Source organism: Rana temporaria, unplaced genomic scaffold, assembly GCF_905171775.1.
Source record: "Rana temporaria unplaced genomic scaffold, aRanTem1.1, whole genome shotgun sequence".
NCBI classification, from domain to species: Eukaryota; Metazoa; Chordata; class Amphibia; order Anura; family Ranidae; genus Rana; species Rana temporaria.
Window position 1 is genome coordinate 99,359 of NW_024404531.1, and position 16,142 is coordinate 115,500.

Sequence of the window (16,142 nt, forward strand, 5' to 3'; positions counted from 1 at the left end):
CTTGTGTCTTTGTCTTCATTGCTTCTTGTCACTTTCTTGCCAAATGCCACTACTTTATCAAGTTACCTGTACAGCAACACCTAGATTTAGTCAGGGCATCCAATTTTCGACAAGTCAGCTAGTGTTCTACTCCTCGCTCTCTCTGTCCTAAGGCCCAAAATGAAGCCTTCGATAAGCAGTGACTACTCTGCTGACAAACAAGGGGGCTGAATTTGCTCCATTGCTGTGTGCCTTGCTGCATGCAGCAGCTAGCTAGAAAAGTCAGCTGTGGCAAGGGTTTTTTTTATTTTTATCCCGAGGATCCCTTAGTCTTTGACTCCCTCTAGTGGCCCTCGATTTTCTTCCACGTTATGTTAACTAAGTCCACGTTATGCTAACTAGGAGGCCGGCCCATGCAAATGATTTTCCTTGTTGAACGTGAACGAGGAGCAACGAGAAGCACCTGAACGTGTGCAATTCTTATTTTGGGATGACTGAGGGTCATGACTGGGCTCCAGCAGTGTTGGGCAGGTGTCAGAAAAGGGTGGATTGTCCAGTAGACAGGGGGTCAGGCCTGTAGACCAGCGACACCCGTCTGGCTGAAGATTCACACCTCCGGACAGCCTAGACTGGGGGGAAGGGCGCTTGCCGGGTACAGGCAAACGGGCAACTCTCAGCGAGCCCTCCGGTGGGGCCAGAAAGCCGCTCGCTCGGAACAGAGAATAATTGGGTTATCGCTTCTCGGCCTTTTGGCTAAGATCAAGTGTAGTCTCCACTGCCTGATTCTTAGTCAAGAGGTGTCTGGGGTACCCGGAGGTCGGCCTTGGGGGGATCGTTCTCTACGGAGAGCCCCCCCTTGCTGCTATTGGCCCGAGGCTTAGTCCCCAGACAACGGGTTGCGATCACCTCGCCCTACCATCCATGTGGTGGGGGTGGGATCGGTGGGCGAGAGGATGATTGGGCCGCCTAGCGCACCCAATACTTTGAGGCTGGCCGTGGCCGAGCCTAAGCGTGATGTTGTTGGTTTGCACTTTGTTCAGAAGCGTTTGATCGAAGAGCTTTTTGGGATGCGGAGAGAAAGCATATTTTGCGTGCAGTGTTTCCCCACTACTGGATTGTATGACGTTACATTCTGGAAAAAAGAAGACCTGCAGACATGCCTGCTTCGGAAGGGGGAGAAGGAAGGCCATGAACTATTGGATGGGATCATGTTCCTGTCAAGTGAGACAACAGTGCGGCTCCCCATCACTGTGCATATGTTCAACCCTTTTGTACAGGATGGGGAGATCGCTGCCTTTTTACATAGGTACTGCGAGTCAGTTTCTGCGGGCGTGAAACTGACAAATGTTTTCGGTACTTTTAATGGGCAGCGTAGATTCTGGGTCACCTTCCAGGCGGACAAGGAAGGGGTCGGTGGCGTCCGGCACCCCCCCCAGACCTTCTCCATAGGGCGGAACCGGGGGTATCTGTGGTACCCTGGCCAACCACTGTTCTGCAGGCAGTGCTTCGCGTTCGGGCACACCAAAGACCAGTGCGAGTCCGGGTTGGCCTGCCGCAACTGCTTCAAGCAGGGTCACGGGGCGAGCCAATGTCCAGAGGGTAAGAGCTGCCACATCTGTGGGAGCCGTACCCACCTGGCTAGGCAGTGCCCTAAGGTTGGAAAACCAGCAAAGCCATCTGAGTCCACAACCGTGGCGGCGGGAATAAGATCGGTGGAGGCTTCAGGAGCGGTTGTGGAGCAAAGGGCACTGTCGTACGCAGATGTGGCCAGAGGTGGTCCTCCGGCTGCCGCGGTGAACTCCGGTGACCAGACCACAGGGCTACCCAAGGAAGTAGGGGAGCAGGCTGCCTGCCCCCCTATGGAGGGTGAGCCCGGTCCCTCCCCTCTGGACGCCGTGGGGGAGGAAGGGACCTCTTCTCTTCCCGAGAGGAGTGTCCCTGACAACCTCATGGCCGAGGGGGAGGCGGAGGGGAGCGGCATGGAGTCGGAGGGCCCCGAGGTGGAAGGGATGGAAGTGGGGCAGCCTTCCTTAAAAAGGAAGATGGAGGGTGCAGAGGCCCCTACTTCCTCCCAGGACATTGGCTCCTTTCCAGACTCCCCGGACCCCGGATCATCGGAAGCAGTTGTTGACTCGGACTCCTCACAGGCGCCATCATACGTGAGCACTGGTCAGGTGTCCAGCCTGCAGGAGGTGATGGGGTACTGCAGGCCCGGTTCGGTGGAGAAGGGGAAGGAGAAGGAGTCCGCAGGGGTAAGTTCAGTGTTGGGGGTGAGCCATCGTACCCGATCCGGAAAAACAAAGAAAAAGAAAAAGTCATGACGGGAGTATGATCCTTTTCTAATATTTTATGGCCTTACGGGTGTCTTCCCTCAATTGCAGAAGTATTGGGACGGCTGGTAGGCGGGCAGCGATCTTCCAAAAAATATCTGGAATCGCTGCCGATTTGATTTGCCTACAGGACTGCAATTTGAGGGAAGCCCCCCACACCGCTAAATGGACCCTAGGGGATGCGGTGTGGTCCCTCGGCCGAAGCAGGAATACGGGTGTAGGGGTTTTATTTAAAAATAGGAGGATCAGGATTTTAAGGAAGGTGGAGGTGGAGGTGGGGAGATGTTTGTGTGTTTTTTTAGAGTATGGGGGTGTTTGTTTTAAATTGTTTTGTGTTTATGCACCGGTGGATAAAAAAGGAAGGCTGGACCTGTGGGAGAAAATGAAGTTTTTTTTGGGGGGGAGGGATCCGGTTATTGTGTGTGGGGATTTTAACTGTATTTTACGCAGGGGGGATAGGTGTGGGGCTGGTGGTGGGGATATTGATAAGTCGGGGAAGGAGTTGGGTGAGGTTTTAAGTTTGTTTGGTTTGAGGGATGTGGGTGAAGGTGGTGGTTTTACATATTTTAGTGATCGGGGAACTGTACAATCACGTATTGATTTTTGTTTTATTTCCAAAAATTTGCAGGCACAAGATTTTACTGTCACACGGGAGCCTTTCTCGGACCATGGTAGGATCGAATGTGTTGTAAGTATGGATCCAGAGGTAACGTATGGTAAAGGTGTATGGAAGTTGAATGTGGAGTTGTTGGAAGATGAGAATGTGAAAAGAGAGTATGGGGTGTTTTTTGGAAGACTGAAGAGGAGGAGGAATGATTTTTTAAGTGTGATTGAGTGGTGGGAGTGGGTGAAAGAGCAGACTAAGAGGTTTTTTGTGAGGAAGGGGTGTGAGATTGCAAGGAAGGAGCGTGAGGTGTATGAATGGTGGCTGAAGAGGTTAGAATATTTGGAGGAGCTGAGAGAATGGGGAGAGGATGTGGGGTGTGATTTGGTGGAAGCAAGAAGGAAGTTGAGAGGTTTTATGGAACGAAGAGGGAGAGAGATTATGTCACAAGCGAGGATGGTGGTGAAAGAGAAGGATGAGAAGTGCACGCGGTTTTTCTTTAAGAAGGTGTATGGTGGGAGAGTGGATTTGTCAAGTGTGTTGGATGAGAATGGGCTGGAAGTGAATGGGAAGGAGAGAGTGGGGGAAGAAGTTTGTAAGTTTTATGCGGAGTTGTATAAGGAGAAGAAGAGGGATGCGAGAGTTGAGAAGGATGTGTTGAAGCAGGTGGAGATGTGTTTGGATTTGGATGATAAGAGTATGTTAGGGGAGAAAGTGAGTAAGGAGGAAGTTGATGAATGTCTTGGGAGTATGAAGAAAGGGAAAACGCCTGGTAGTGATGGTTTGCCTGTTGAGTTTTATTGTGCGTTCTGGGATGTGATTGGTGATTGTGTGTATGAGATGGTGATGAAAGTTCTGGAGGTTGGGAGGATGCCTGATTCTATGATGAAAAGTGTGATTGTTTTATTGTATAAGAAAGGAGATAAGCGTGAGTTGAAAAATTGGAGGCCTATATCGTTGTTGAATGTGGATTATAAGGTTGTGGCGAAAGTGTTGGCGAATAGGTTGCGTGCGGTAGCGGAGAAATTGGTGGGAGAGGAGCAAGTGTGTGCGGTGCCTGGGAGGTCGATTGCAGAAAGCTTGTTGAGTCTGAGGGATGTGTTGTGGTTATGTAAGGAGAGGAAGCAGGAGGTGGCTGTGTTGGCTGTGGATTTTGAGAAAGCGTTTGATAGAGTGTCGCATGAGTTTATGTTTAAAGTGTTAAGGAGAATGGGGATGCCTGAGGTTCTGATTGGGTGGATTAAGTGTTTATATAGAGGTATGGTAAGTAAGGTGTTGTTGAATGGATGGCTGACCAATGACATTAGCATTGGGTCAGGAGTGAGACAGGGATGCCCGTTGTCGCCTGTTTTGTTTGTTTGTGTAATTGAGCCGTTGTTGAGGATGTTGGCAAAAGATAAGTGTGTGAGGGGAGTGGAGGTTCCTGGGAGTGGGGGTAGAGTATTGAAGGTGATTGGATATATGGATGATGTTACTGTGGTTTGCAAGGATATGGTAGGGTTAAGAAGGGTGAAACTTTTGATTGAGATTTTTTGTATGGCAAGTGGGTTTTGTGTGAATATGGAAAAGAGTGAGTGCAAGTTGTTTGGGGTGTGGGGAACGGTTGAACAATGTGGTTGGAAGTTTTGTGTTGGAGGATTGAGGATTTTGGGTGTTAAATTTGATGGAGATTTGTATGGGAGAGAGAGTTGGCAGGATGTGTTGGCGAGAGTGAAGAAGAAAGTTGACTTTTGGTCTCTAAGGACTTTATCGATGGAAGGGAAAGTGTTGGTTGTGAAAGCGGTTGTGATTCCTATTTTGTTGTTTTTGTATTATGTATTTCCAGCGCCTGATAGAATGATGAAGCAGATTGTGAGAGTGTGTTTTTCGTTTTTTTGGTCGTCGCGGATGGAGAAGTTGAAGAGAGAGAAAGTGATGAAAGGTGCAATGAATGGTGGGAAAGGAATGGTGAGTATTGAGAAGTTTCTGGTGGTGAAGTATGTAAGTATGTGTGTGAGATTAAGTGAGAAAGAGAATATTGCAGGATGTATGGTGAGATATGCTGGTGGGAGCGTGTTGCGGAAATGTAAGTTGTGTGAGGTTGATCTGAGGAAGCCTGTATGTTTTGTTGCGCCGTGGTTTTATGTGAGGATTGATAGGTGTATGAGGAGGTATGAGTTGCGAGATGTGACGCGGGATAAATGGTGTGAGAGTAAGAAGATTGTGCAGTTGTTGAAAGAGAGGGAGGAAGTGGAAGGAATAGGTGGTTTGAGAGTTGCTGAATGTAAGAAAGTCTGGAAGAATGTGTGTTGTAAGGGTTTGGATAATAGGCAGAAAGATGTTGCATGGATGGGGGTGCATGGGTGTTTGCCTACGAGAGAGTTTCAGAGGAGGAGAAGGTTGGTTGATAGTGAGGTGTGTCCGAGGAGTGGGTGTGGGGGGATTGAGAGAGTGATACATGTGTTTTGGGAGTGCCGGTATGCTAGGAAAATATGGAGTAGGATGGAGAAGATGGTGAAGGGATTGACTGGTGTGGATGTTTTAACATATGAGATGGTGTTGTATGGTTTGAGTGATCTAACGTGGAATGAGGAGAGATTGTTGTGGATAGTGGTGAATTGTGTTAAGGAATGTTTGTGGGATGTACGAAATATCTTTGTTTTTAGGCAAGAGATTGTGAAAGTGAGGGAATGTGTGGCCATGGTCCGAGGAAGGATTTTTAATTATGTATATTTTGATTTTAAGAGATTGGGTGAGGGTGATGCACGGAGGTTGTGGAAAATTGAAATGTGGAAGCAATGGTGTATATAATGTGTGTTTTTTTGTTCGGGATTATGTTTTTGATGTTTTTGATGGAATTAATCTTTTATTTTTTGTCTTTCAGGGTGAGTGCAGGTGGTGGTGAAGGGACAGTGTGGAGAAAGTGTATAGGAGTGATTTTGTTTGTGTAGGGATAGGGTTGAGGGACAGTGTATTGTAGGGGTAGTTTTTTGATCTTTGTTGTTGCTAATCGATGGGTGGATGGGGATTTCTTGTAAAATGTTTTTTTTCTTGTTATCTTGATTTTTTGCTATATTTTGCTGTATTTTGTTATTTGTTGTTGTATGCTTTGTTATTTACCTTTTTGTGGGAGGGATTTTCGGGAGGGTTTTGTGGGTGGGTTCTGGGAGGGAAAGGGGTGTGTTATGTAAATATTGTCAACATTTTTTTGTATTATGTAAATATTGTCTTTTTGTATTATGTAAATATCGTCTTTGTTTTTGTATTATGTAAATATCGTCTTTGTTTTTGTATTATGTAAATATTGTCTTTATGTTGTATTTTAAATATTGTACAAAACTTTAAGACCTTTTTTGTACATATTTTGTCAAATGTTACTTTGTATTTTACTTGTGAAATTTTAAATAAAAGAATTAAAAAAAAATCTGTTCTTATCAGTTTAATATCTGATACGTCCCCTATCTGGGGACCATATATTAAATGGATTTTTAGAACAGGGAGATGGAAGAAGAGCTTGCTCTGTCCACTCCACGCATCGACCTGGTATTGCAGTACCTCCAGGACCGGTGCACCCCTCTCTTACGCAGTGTCAAAAAATAGATTTAACTGGAACATCATCCAACTTGTTTGTCTTGTGTGTTCTTGTTGCTTGCTGCTGACAATGTTTCTTGCTTAAACTCGGTTCCGTGCTCCAATAAACTGGCATTTACCCCTTGTGTCTTTGTCTTCATTGCTTCTTGTCACTTTTTTGCCAAATGCCACTACTTTATCAAGTGACCTATACAGCAACACCTAGATTTAGTCAGGGCATCCAATTTTCGACAAGTCAGCTAGTGTCCTACTCCTCGCTCTCTCTTTCCAAAGGCCCAAAATGAAGCCTTCAATAAGCAGTGACTACTCTGCTGACAAAAAAGGGGGCTGAATTTGCTCCATTGCTGTGTGCCTTGCTGCATGCAGCAGCTAGCTAGAAAAGTCTGCTGTGGCAAGGCTTTTTTATTTTTATCCGGAGGATCCCTTAGTCTTTGACTCCCTCTAGTGGCCCTCGATTTTCTTCCACGTTATGTTAACTAAGTCCACGTTATGCTAACTAGGAGGCCGGCCCATGCAAATGATTTTCCTTGTTGAACGTGAACGAAGAGCAACGAGAAGCACCTGAACGTGTGCAATTCTTATTTTGGGATGACTGAGGGTCATGACTGGGCTCCAGCAGTGTTGGGCAGGTGTCAGAAAAGGGTGGATTGTCCAGTAGACAGGGGGTCAGGCCTGTAGACCAGCGACACCCGTCTGGCTGAAGATTCACACCTCCGGACAGCCTAGACTGGGGGGAAGGGCGCTTGCCGGGTACAGGCAAACAGGCAACTCTCAGCGAGCCCTCCGGTGGGGCCAGAAAGCCGCTCGCTCGGAACAGAGAATAATTGGGTTATCGCTTCTCGGCCTTTTGGCTAGATCAAAGGACTCCCGCGCGTGACCGGTTTTTCGGGGATCAGCGGGCCAGGCCTCTGAGCCTGGCCAGGTGAGCATATCACTTTTGGGGGTTCCCCCTGAAAGGAGAAGGTTGAGAGCGAGAGAGGTTTCTCCATGGAGAGAAGGCCTATGATTTGCATATAATTTGCATATCATTAAATCAGTAATGGATGACAATATCCATTATACTTCAGCGGCCCATGAGGTGCGCTTCCGCAATGCGGTTAAAATTGAAATTGAAGGAGAATGCAAAGAAGAAGACTGTGCTATGTTGGTCATGGGAAAATTATTGTCTGTATGCGGTGTGCAAGGAGAAGAATTGCTATGTATGGCAGAATATCGTAACCAGGGAGTGGTGGAGGTGGTTTTCAATTTATATGGAAATTATCAGGATTTCAAGAAGAAGTGGCAAGAGAAGAAAAATGATCCTGAGATGAAGAGATTCAGTGTGGAATTTCTTCATCGCAACCCATGGAAGATGGTCACTGTCATGATGTATAATCCATACGTGACTACTAGTGAAGTGACAGATTTCTTGAAGATTGAATGTGAGGAAGTAGAATTCGTAAAGAAAATTAAAAATAGTGTGGGTGTTTGGTCCGGTAAAAGACTGTATAGGTGCAGATTTTATGTGAACGAGTTCGCTGAAGACAACTTGGAACATCTAAAACAGACTTTCCAAATAGGTCGTAATAGGGGGTTCCTGAAGTATTCAGGGATGCCTCCCTATTGCTGGAAATGTGCTGATAGAGGACATACAACAGCAAAATGTGATCTCTTGACAAGATGCAGGAATTGTAATGGATTGGGACATACATTGGAGAACTGCACGTTTCCCAAGAAATGTACGCATTGCCAAGGTACGGACCATCTGTATGAAGAATGCCCGACCAGAGTGAAAACGTTCGCTGAGAAAGTGGTTGGAACCAAAACGGGAAAAAAACTGAACTTGCCTGAAGACGAGGATGTCCTAAGGCAAGTAGTGGAGATGGAAAAGGAGCTGGGTAAGGAGAAAGAACCAGAACATGCTGAAGGTGAAACTGAACGAGTTGAACCAAATGTGATGGCAGAGAAGGAGAGTGAAATGGTGGTGGAGGAAAAACCTGTGGAAAAAGAGATGGACTATCAGTCTGAGAAGGAGGCAAGACCACAGGAAGAACCTGAAGAGGAGGGGGCAAAGAAGAGGAGGAAAGTCAACCCGAGTACTGATACAGTAGAGGATCTGTTTGGACCGGCGGAGTCACCGGATTCCTATTCCTGGATCCTGGATGTGGCAAAGGAGGAGGATGAAGGAAGCTCAATAACATCAGAGCCAGTCGTTAGAAAGCTTCATGATGGCAGTGAGGATGATCCTGGTTAGCCAAGAAGTGAGCTGGCGTCTCACACTACTCTAATTTATAGGAATGCAGTTGAGAGTGGCATCACTTAATGTGCGATCCATCGCAAATGGCCGACGTAGAATAACAATTTTTGATTTCTTTTCTACAATCCAAGCGGATATCTTTTTGTTACAGGAGTGCGGAGTGGAATTTAAGTTGCATTATGATGATTTGGAAAGGGATTGGAAGTATGGCCCATCTTTATGGTCAGGGGAAAATGGAGTTAAAAATTCTGGTGTTGGCATCTTGATCAAAAATAAGGATGTCGAAATCATTTCTGTTACTCATATTGAGCCGGGAAGAGCTATTTTGGTTAAAGTTTTGTTTATGGGGAAGGAAATTAAAATAATTAATATATATGGCTCAGTAAGGAAAAATGAGCGATGTGATTTATTTGAAAAATTAAAATTATTTTTAATGGGTCAGGAGCCAGTTTTAGTTATGGGGGATTTTAACTGTATTTTACGTCCGGGTGATAGGAGTGGAGATAACTCTTTAGATAAATCATCAAAAATTTTGGGTGAAATGTGTGAGGACTTGAGACTGCAGGATGTATGGAGTATTGTGGGCAATGACAGCAACAGATTTACATGGCAAAGTACAATTACAAAGTCACGGATTGACCATTGTCTGATTGCAAATGGTGTGAATGCGGTGAGTTGGGAGTTGTGTGATAATTTATTTTCAGATCATCGGTTAATTTTAGTTCAGGTAAATGTGGAAGGATGTGTGTCTGTGCAAAGGGGCTTATGGAAGTTGAATGTGTTGTTATTAGAGGATGAGAGGATGGATGAACTGTTTCGTGTATTGTATGTGAGATGTGTGAGGGCTAAAAGAGGGTTTTCGAATGTGTTAAAATGGTGGGACTGGTTCAAAGTACAGTGCAAAAACTTTTTCATTAGATTTGGAGTCAGAAGGAGAAATGAACAAAGGAAAAAATACTTTATTTTGAACACAAGATGGCAGTGTTTGATCAAATTAAAGGACATTGGTGTGGATGTGAATGATGCAATGGAGAAAGTGTGTGAGGAAAGAAAAAAATGGATAAATGAGAGAGGGAAAGAAATTATATATAGAGCGAAAGTTGAGGAGTTAGAAATGGATGAGAAATGCACAAGATTTTTCTTCAAAAAGTGTGTGCAAAAGAAAAGTGTGATTAAAGAGATGGATGGATGTAAGGAAATGGATGGGATTTTGAAGAAGGTTTTTGATTTTTATCAGTTTCTTTTTTCTAAGAAAAAAATTGATTCTTCTTTTTATCTTGATTTTTTGGAAAAATTGGATGGGAAAGTGGAAAGGAGAATGTATGGAAGTTTAACTGAGAGAGTGACGTGTGCAGAGTTAGAGATGATTGTGAAAAGTATGGCTAAAGGGAAAACACCAGGGTGTGATGGTTTGAGTGTAGAGCTTTATTTAAAGTTTTGGGATTGTGTGAAAGAGGACTTGTGTGAAATGGTGAATTATGTGTTTGAGTGTGGTGAATTATGCGAATCGCAAAAGGATGGAGTGGTGACTCTGATCTTCAAAAAAGGTGATCCAACTGATATTAAAAACTACAGACCTATAACACTACTCAACGTGGACTATAAAATTATAGCTAAGTTGTTGGCGTGTAGATTAAAGGAGGTGGTCAAATGTGTGGTAGGTGAGAGTCAAGTGTGTGCTGTGCCTGGTCGGAGTGTGTGGGAAAATTTGATTTTGGTGAGAGATGTTGTGAGTGATGTGTTGGATAGGAATGGTGGAGTGGCATTACTTTCTTTTGATTTTGAAAAAGCGTATGATAGGGTGAGTCATGAATTTATGTTTTTGGTAATGGAACGAATGAACTTTCCGAGAGAATTTGTAGGTATGGTGAAAGTGTTGTATAAGAATGTTTTTTCACGTGTGCTGGTGAACGGTGCTCTAACGGAGAAAATTAATATTAACTCTGGTGTTCGACAAGGCTGCCCTTTATCACCTTTATTATTTATTTGTTGCATAGAGCCGTTAGTGGTGAGTCTGCACAGAGAAAGAATAATCCGTGGAGTGACTATACCAGGAAGTGGTGGAAGGGAAGCAAAAGTTTTGGGCTACATGGATGATGTGGTTGTTGTGTGTAAGGATGTGAGATCAGTGAAGAGAGCAGTGTTTGTGGCTGAGTGTTTTTGTTCTGCGTCTGGCTTTAAAATAAATTTGGACAAGAGTGTGTGTTGTGGATTTGGTAATTGGAGTGTGTGTGAAAGTTTGAAAGTGAATGTAATTAGAGAGGAAATAAAAATTCTGGGAGTTGTTTTTGATCAAAGGAACAATGGTGTTAAAAGTTGGGAAGGTGTGTTTGATAAGGTTAAGAAAAAAGTGGCCTTCTGGAAATTTAGAAAATTAACCTTTGTTGGGAAAATATTAATAATTAAAGCTATTATTTTACCATTGTTACTTTATACCGGTTTAGTTTTCTACCCTGGAGAGTTGATCTTGAAAAGAATCATAAGGGAACTCTTTATGTTTATATGGGGTGCAAAAATGGAGAGAGTGAAGAGAGAGGTGTTATGTAAAGAAGTGAATAAAGGAGGAAGGGGGATGCCTGATGTGAGATTGTTTTTGAGTGTGAGATATCTTGGAATGATTGTGAAAATGAGTGGGAAGGAGACATTAACTGGATGTATGATTCGGTATGGTGGTGGTAAGATTTTAAGAAGATACAAATGGGTGCCTGTTAATTTGAATGTGCCTTATACAGAGATTTTGAGTTGTCATTATAAAATTTTGTTCAGATTTATTAAACGTTATAATTTACAGGAATATGATGTGGAGGAATTAAAAGATCCTAAGAAGGTGATCAAAAAGATTTTGAGTCTTCAGTATGTAGAGATGGTGGATAGGTACAATGAGAGGGTGTCAAGGAATATTTGGAATATGGTTGTTAACAAGAATCTGACAAATAGCCAAAGTGATTTAGGATGGCAGATAGTGCATGAATGCTTACCTGTGAGAGCGTTTCAATATAGAAGAGGATTACTCCGATCTGGAAGGTGCCCTAGGTTCCCTTGTGGCAACGATGAAACGGTAATGCACTTAATGTGGAACTGTATTTTTGCACAGGATTTCTGGAAAAGAGTGGGTGACATCTTGAGAGTGGTAACAGGAATGGCACGTTTGAGTTTTGACAGAGTGGTGTATGGTGTTAATTTAGGTGTAATGCAAGATAAGAAATGGGTTGCGTGGAAAATTATTAGTTCTGGAAAAGAAGTGTTATGGATGTGTAGATGTATTTTAGTTAATAAGAGAGAGATTGTAAGTATAGATGAATGTGTAAAGTTTTTGTTGTCTAAAATGCATATATATTTTTTGTGGGATTTGAAACGTATGGGTGAGAGTGCGAAGGATGTGTGGAAAATAAGTGAGTGGTATTTGTTTAAATAAAATATACAACTTTAAAATTTAATATACAAAATACAATAATAATTAAAAAATTATTAATGCCAAACAAATGATGTAAATATGATCTCAACATAAGGAGTTCTTCAGTGAAGTTTTGTCTTGACGTTGAGAAAAATCATGAAATAAGCTGATGTTTGGCAAAAAAAAAAAAAGAAAAAAAAAAAAAAAAAAAAAAAAAATCTGTTTTTATAAGTTTAATATCTGATACGTCCCCTATCTGGGGACCATATATTAAATGGATTTTTAGAACAGGGAGATGGAAGAAGAGCTTGCTCTGTCCACTCCACGCATCGACCTGGTATTGCAGTACCTCCAGGACCGGTGCACCCCTCTCTTACGCAGTGTCAAAAAATAGATTTAACTGGAACATCATCCAACTTGTTTGTCTTGTGTGTTCTTGTTGCTTGCTGCTGACAATGTTTCTTGCTTAAACTCGGTTCCGTGCTCCAATAAACTGGCATTTACCCCTTGTGTCTTTGTCTTCATTGCTTCTTGTCACTTTTTTGCCAAATGCCACTACTTTATCAAGTGACCTATACAGCAACACCTAGATTTAGTCAGGGCATCCAATTTTCGACAAGTCAGCTAGTGTCCTACTCCTCGCTCTCTCTTTCCAAAGGCCCAAAATGAAGCCTTCAATAAGCAGTGACTACTCTGCTGACAAAAAAGGGGGCTGAATTTGCTCCATTGCTGTGTGCCTTGCTGCATGCAGCAGCTAGCTAGAAAAGTCTGCTGTGGCAAGGCTTTTTTATTTTTATCCGGAGGATCCCTTAGTCTTTGACTCCCTCTAGTGGCCCTCGATTTTCTTCCACGTTATGTTAACTAAGTCCACGTTATGCTAACTAGGAGGCCGGCCCATGCAAATGATTTTCCTTGTTGAACGTGAACGAAGAGCAACGAGAAGCACCTGAACGTGTGCAATTCTTATTTTGGGATGACTGAGGGTCATGACTGGGCTCCAGCAGTGTTGGGCAGGTGTCAGAAAAGGGTGGATTGTCCAGTAGACAGGGGGTCAGGCCTGTAGACCAGCGACACCCGTCTGGCTGAAGATTCACACCTCCGGACAGCCTAGACTGGGGGGAAGGGCGCTTGCCGGGTACAGGCAAACAGGCAACTCTCAGCGAGCCCTCCGGTGGGGCCAGAAAGCCGCTCGCTCGGAACAGAGAATAATTGGGTTATCGCTTCTCGGCCTTTTGGCTAAGATCAAGTGTAGTCTCCACTGCCTGATTCTTGGCCAAGAGGTGTCTGGGGTACCCGGAGGTCGGCCTTGGGGGGAGCGTCCCTTTTCGGAGGGCCCCCCCTTGCTGCTATTGGCCCGAGGCTTAGTCCCCAGACAACGAGAGGCGATCCCCTTACCCACCTTTCCTTTGTGGGCTGGTGTGGTGTTATGGTGTCAGGATGGTGGTAGCTCCTGATGCCCCCAACACGATTCGGCTGGTCGTTACCGAGCGGAGAAGGGCGGATGTTGGACTGTACTTTGTACAGAAGACCGTGTTTGAGGAACTTTTTGGGATGACACGGGAGAGTATCTTTTGCGTGCAATGCTTTCCGTCCAGTGGGTTTTATGATATAACCTTTTTGACGAAAGCGGATATGCAGACATGTTGGCTAAGACAAGCGGAGAAGGCGGGAGATCCAACCCTGGAGGGTATGACTTTTTTGTGCGGCGAAGTCAAGACGCGTGTGCCCCTGACGGTGCACATGTATAATCCGTTTGTGAAGGATGAGGAGATTAGGGTTTTTCTTTCACGTTATTTTGAGGTTGTGTCGGCAGGGTCAAAGCAAACCAATATTTTTGGTACATTTAATGGGCACAGAAAATTTTGGGTTCAGTTCAAAGAGGATTCGGCAGGAATTGGCGGGGTAAGACACCCACCACAGGCCTTCTCCATAGGGCCCAATAGGGGCTACCTGTGGTACCCCGGGCAGCCTGTTTTCTGCAGGTTCTGCTTCTCTTTTGGTCATACCAAGGAGGACTGCCAGGCAGGACAGGTCTGCCGCAACTGTTTTAAGACCACCCACAAAACGGCCGAGTGTCCCGAAGGTAAGAAATGCCATTTGTGTGGGGGTGAGGACCACCTGGCGAGGGCATGTCCCCAGATGTCGCGCAACAGCAGGGCGGAGAAAATGCCAGGGCCAAGCAATCCGGCAAAGGAGGGAGGTGCTGCACCTGTGATCTCCTATGCGGAGGCGGTGAAGGGGAAGAAGCAGTCCAATGATCCCTTGGAGGCATTGGGCCAGGCTATCGCTGACCTTGCTGGGTATGAGGCACAAGGCCCGGAGCCTGGATTGCTCTCTGATGAGGCCGGGGCGGGTAGGGTCCCCTCAGATGGAGGTGGGCCTGATAACCTTGCGGCTGAGGGGGAGCAGCAGGCAGATGGAGGTGGTGAGTGTGGTCCTGTTGAAGGTGTGGAGGAGGATATGGACCAGGAACAGGACTCTGGGGAGCAAAGGGCAGCTGGCTCCGAGTCTGTTTGCCCTTCACAGGCCATTGGGGAGTTCCCAAGTGAGGCGGAGCCTTCACCGGCCGGTCCGGACAGTGAGGCAGGCGGTTCGGAGGAGTCCTTCACCAGTGCGGGCCAGGTGGAGAACCTTCAGGCTGTCATGGGGTACCGCAGGAGCTCTAGGATGAAGGAGTTTGAGGCAAAGATGGTGGGTGTCCTAAAAAAGAAAAAAAAGGGGAAGGCTAAGGGAAAGTAGTATTTTGATTATTATTTTTGGTTTGCTTTGACCCTGCCTTTCTTTTTTTTTGGGAGGGCTGGGTTTTGTTTTTGTTTCTGTGTTTTTTCGTTTGGAGGGAAGGTGTGGTAATGTCTTATGGGGGAGGGGGGTAGGGGGTAATGCTGGTGGTAGTGGGGGGGAGTCAGGGAATGAGTTAAGGGATATGTTTTATTTTATAAGAAAAAAAAAAAAATCTGTTCTTATCAGTTTAATATCTGATACGTCCCCTATCTGGGGACCATATATTAAATGGATTTTTAGAACAGGGAGATGGAAGAAGAGCTTGCTCTGTCCACTCCACGCATCGACCTGGTATTGCAGTACCTCCAGGACCGGTGCACCCCTCTCTTACGCAGTGTCAAAAAATAGATTTAACTGGAACATCATCCAACTTGTTTGTCTTGTGTGTTCTTGTTGCTTGCTGCTGACAATGTTTCTTGCTTAAACTCGGTTCCGTGCTCCAATAAACTGGCATTTACCCCTTGTGTCTTTGTCTTCATTGCTTCTTGTCACTTTTTTGCCAAATGCCACTACTTTATCAAGTGACCTATACAGCAACACCTAGATTTAGTCAGGGCATCCAATTTTCGACAAGTCAGCTAGTGTCCTACTCCTCGCTCTCTCTTTCCAAAGGCCCAAAATGAAGCCTTCAATAAGCAGTGACTACTCTGCTGACAAAAAAGGGGGCTGAATTTGCTCCATTGCTGTGTGCCTTGCTGCATGCAGCAGCTAGCTAGAAAAGTCTGCTGTGGCAAGGCTTTTTTATTTTTATCCGGAGGATCCCTTAGTCTTTGACTCCCTCTAGTGGCCCTCGATTTTCTTCCACGTTATGTTAACTAAGTCCACGTTATGCTAACTAGGAGGCCGGCCCATGCAAATGATTTTCCTTGTTGAACGTGAACGAAGAGCAACGAGAAGCACCTGAACGTGTGCAATTCTTATTTTGGGATGACTGAGGGTCATGACTGGGCTCCAGCAGTGTTGGGCAGGTGTCAGAAAAGGGTGGATTGTCCAGTAGACAGGGGGTCAGGCCTGTAGACCAGCGACACCCGTCTGGCTGAAGATTCACACCTCCGGACAGCCTAGACTGGGGGGAAGGGCGCTTGCCGGGTACAGGCAAACAGGCAACTCTCAGCGAGCCCTCCGGTGGGGCCAGAAAGCCGCTCGCTCGGAACAGAGAATAATTGGGTTATCGCTTCTCGGCCTTTTGGCTAAAATCCAGTGTAGTTCTGCTGCACTGGTGATTGGCCAAGAGGTGCCCGGGGTACC

The 16,142-nt window shown here is 45.2% G+C and overlaps 2 non-coding genes and 1 pseudogene across 2 annotated transcripts; all 3 read left to right on the forward strand.

Annotated features, from left to right (window-relative positions):
* Positions 1-6,287: 6,287 nt before the first annotated feature.
* LOC120922139 lies at positions 6,288-6,469 on the forward strand. Its single transcript, XR_005745088.1, has one exon. It is a non-coding gene; the product is annotated as a U2 spliceosomal RNA (small nuclear RNA).
* A 5,813-nt stretch (positions 6,470-12,282) lies between these two features.
* On the forward strand, positions 12,283-12,484 carry LOC120922150 (annotated as a pseudogene).
* Positions 12,485-15,034: 2,550 nt separating this feature from the next.
* LOC120922151 lies at positions 15,035-15,219 on the forward strand. Its single transcript, XR_005745092.1, has one exon. It is a non-coding gene; the product is annotated as a U2 spliceosomal RNA (small nuclear RNA).
* The last annotated feature ends 923 nt before the right edge of the window (positions 15,220-16,142 follow it).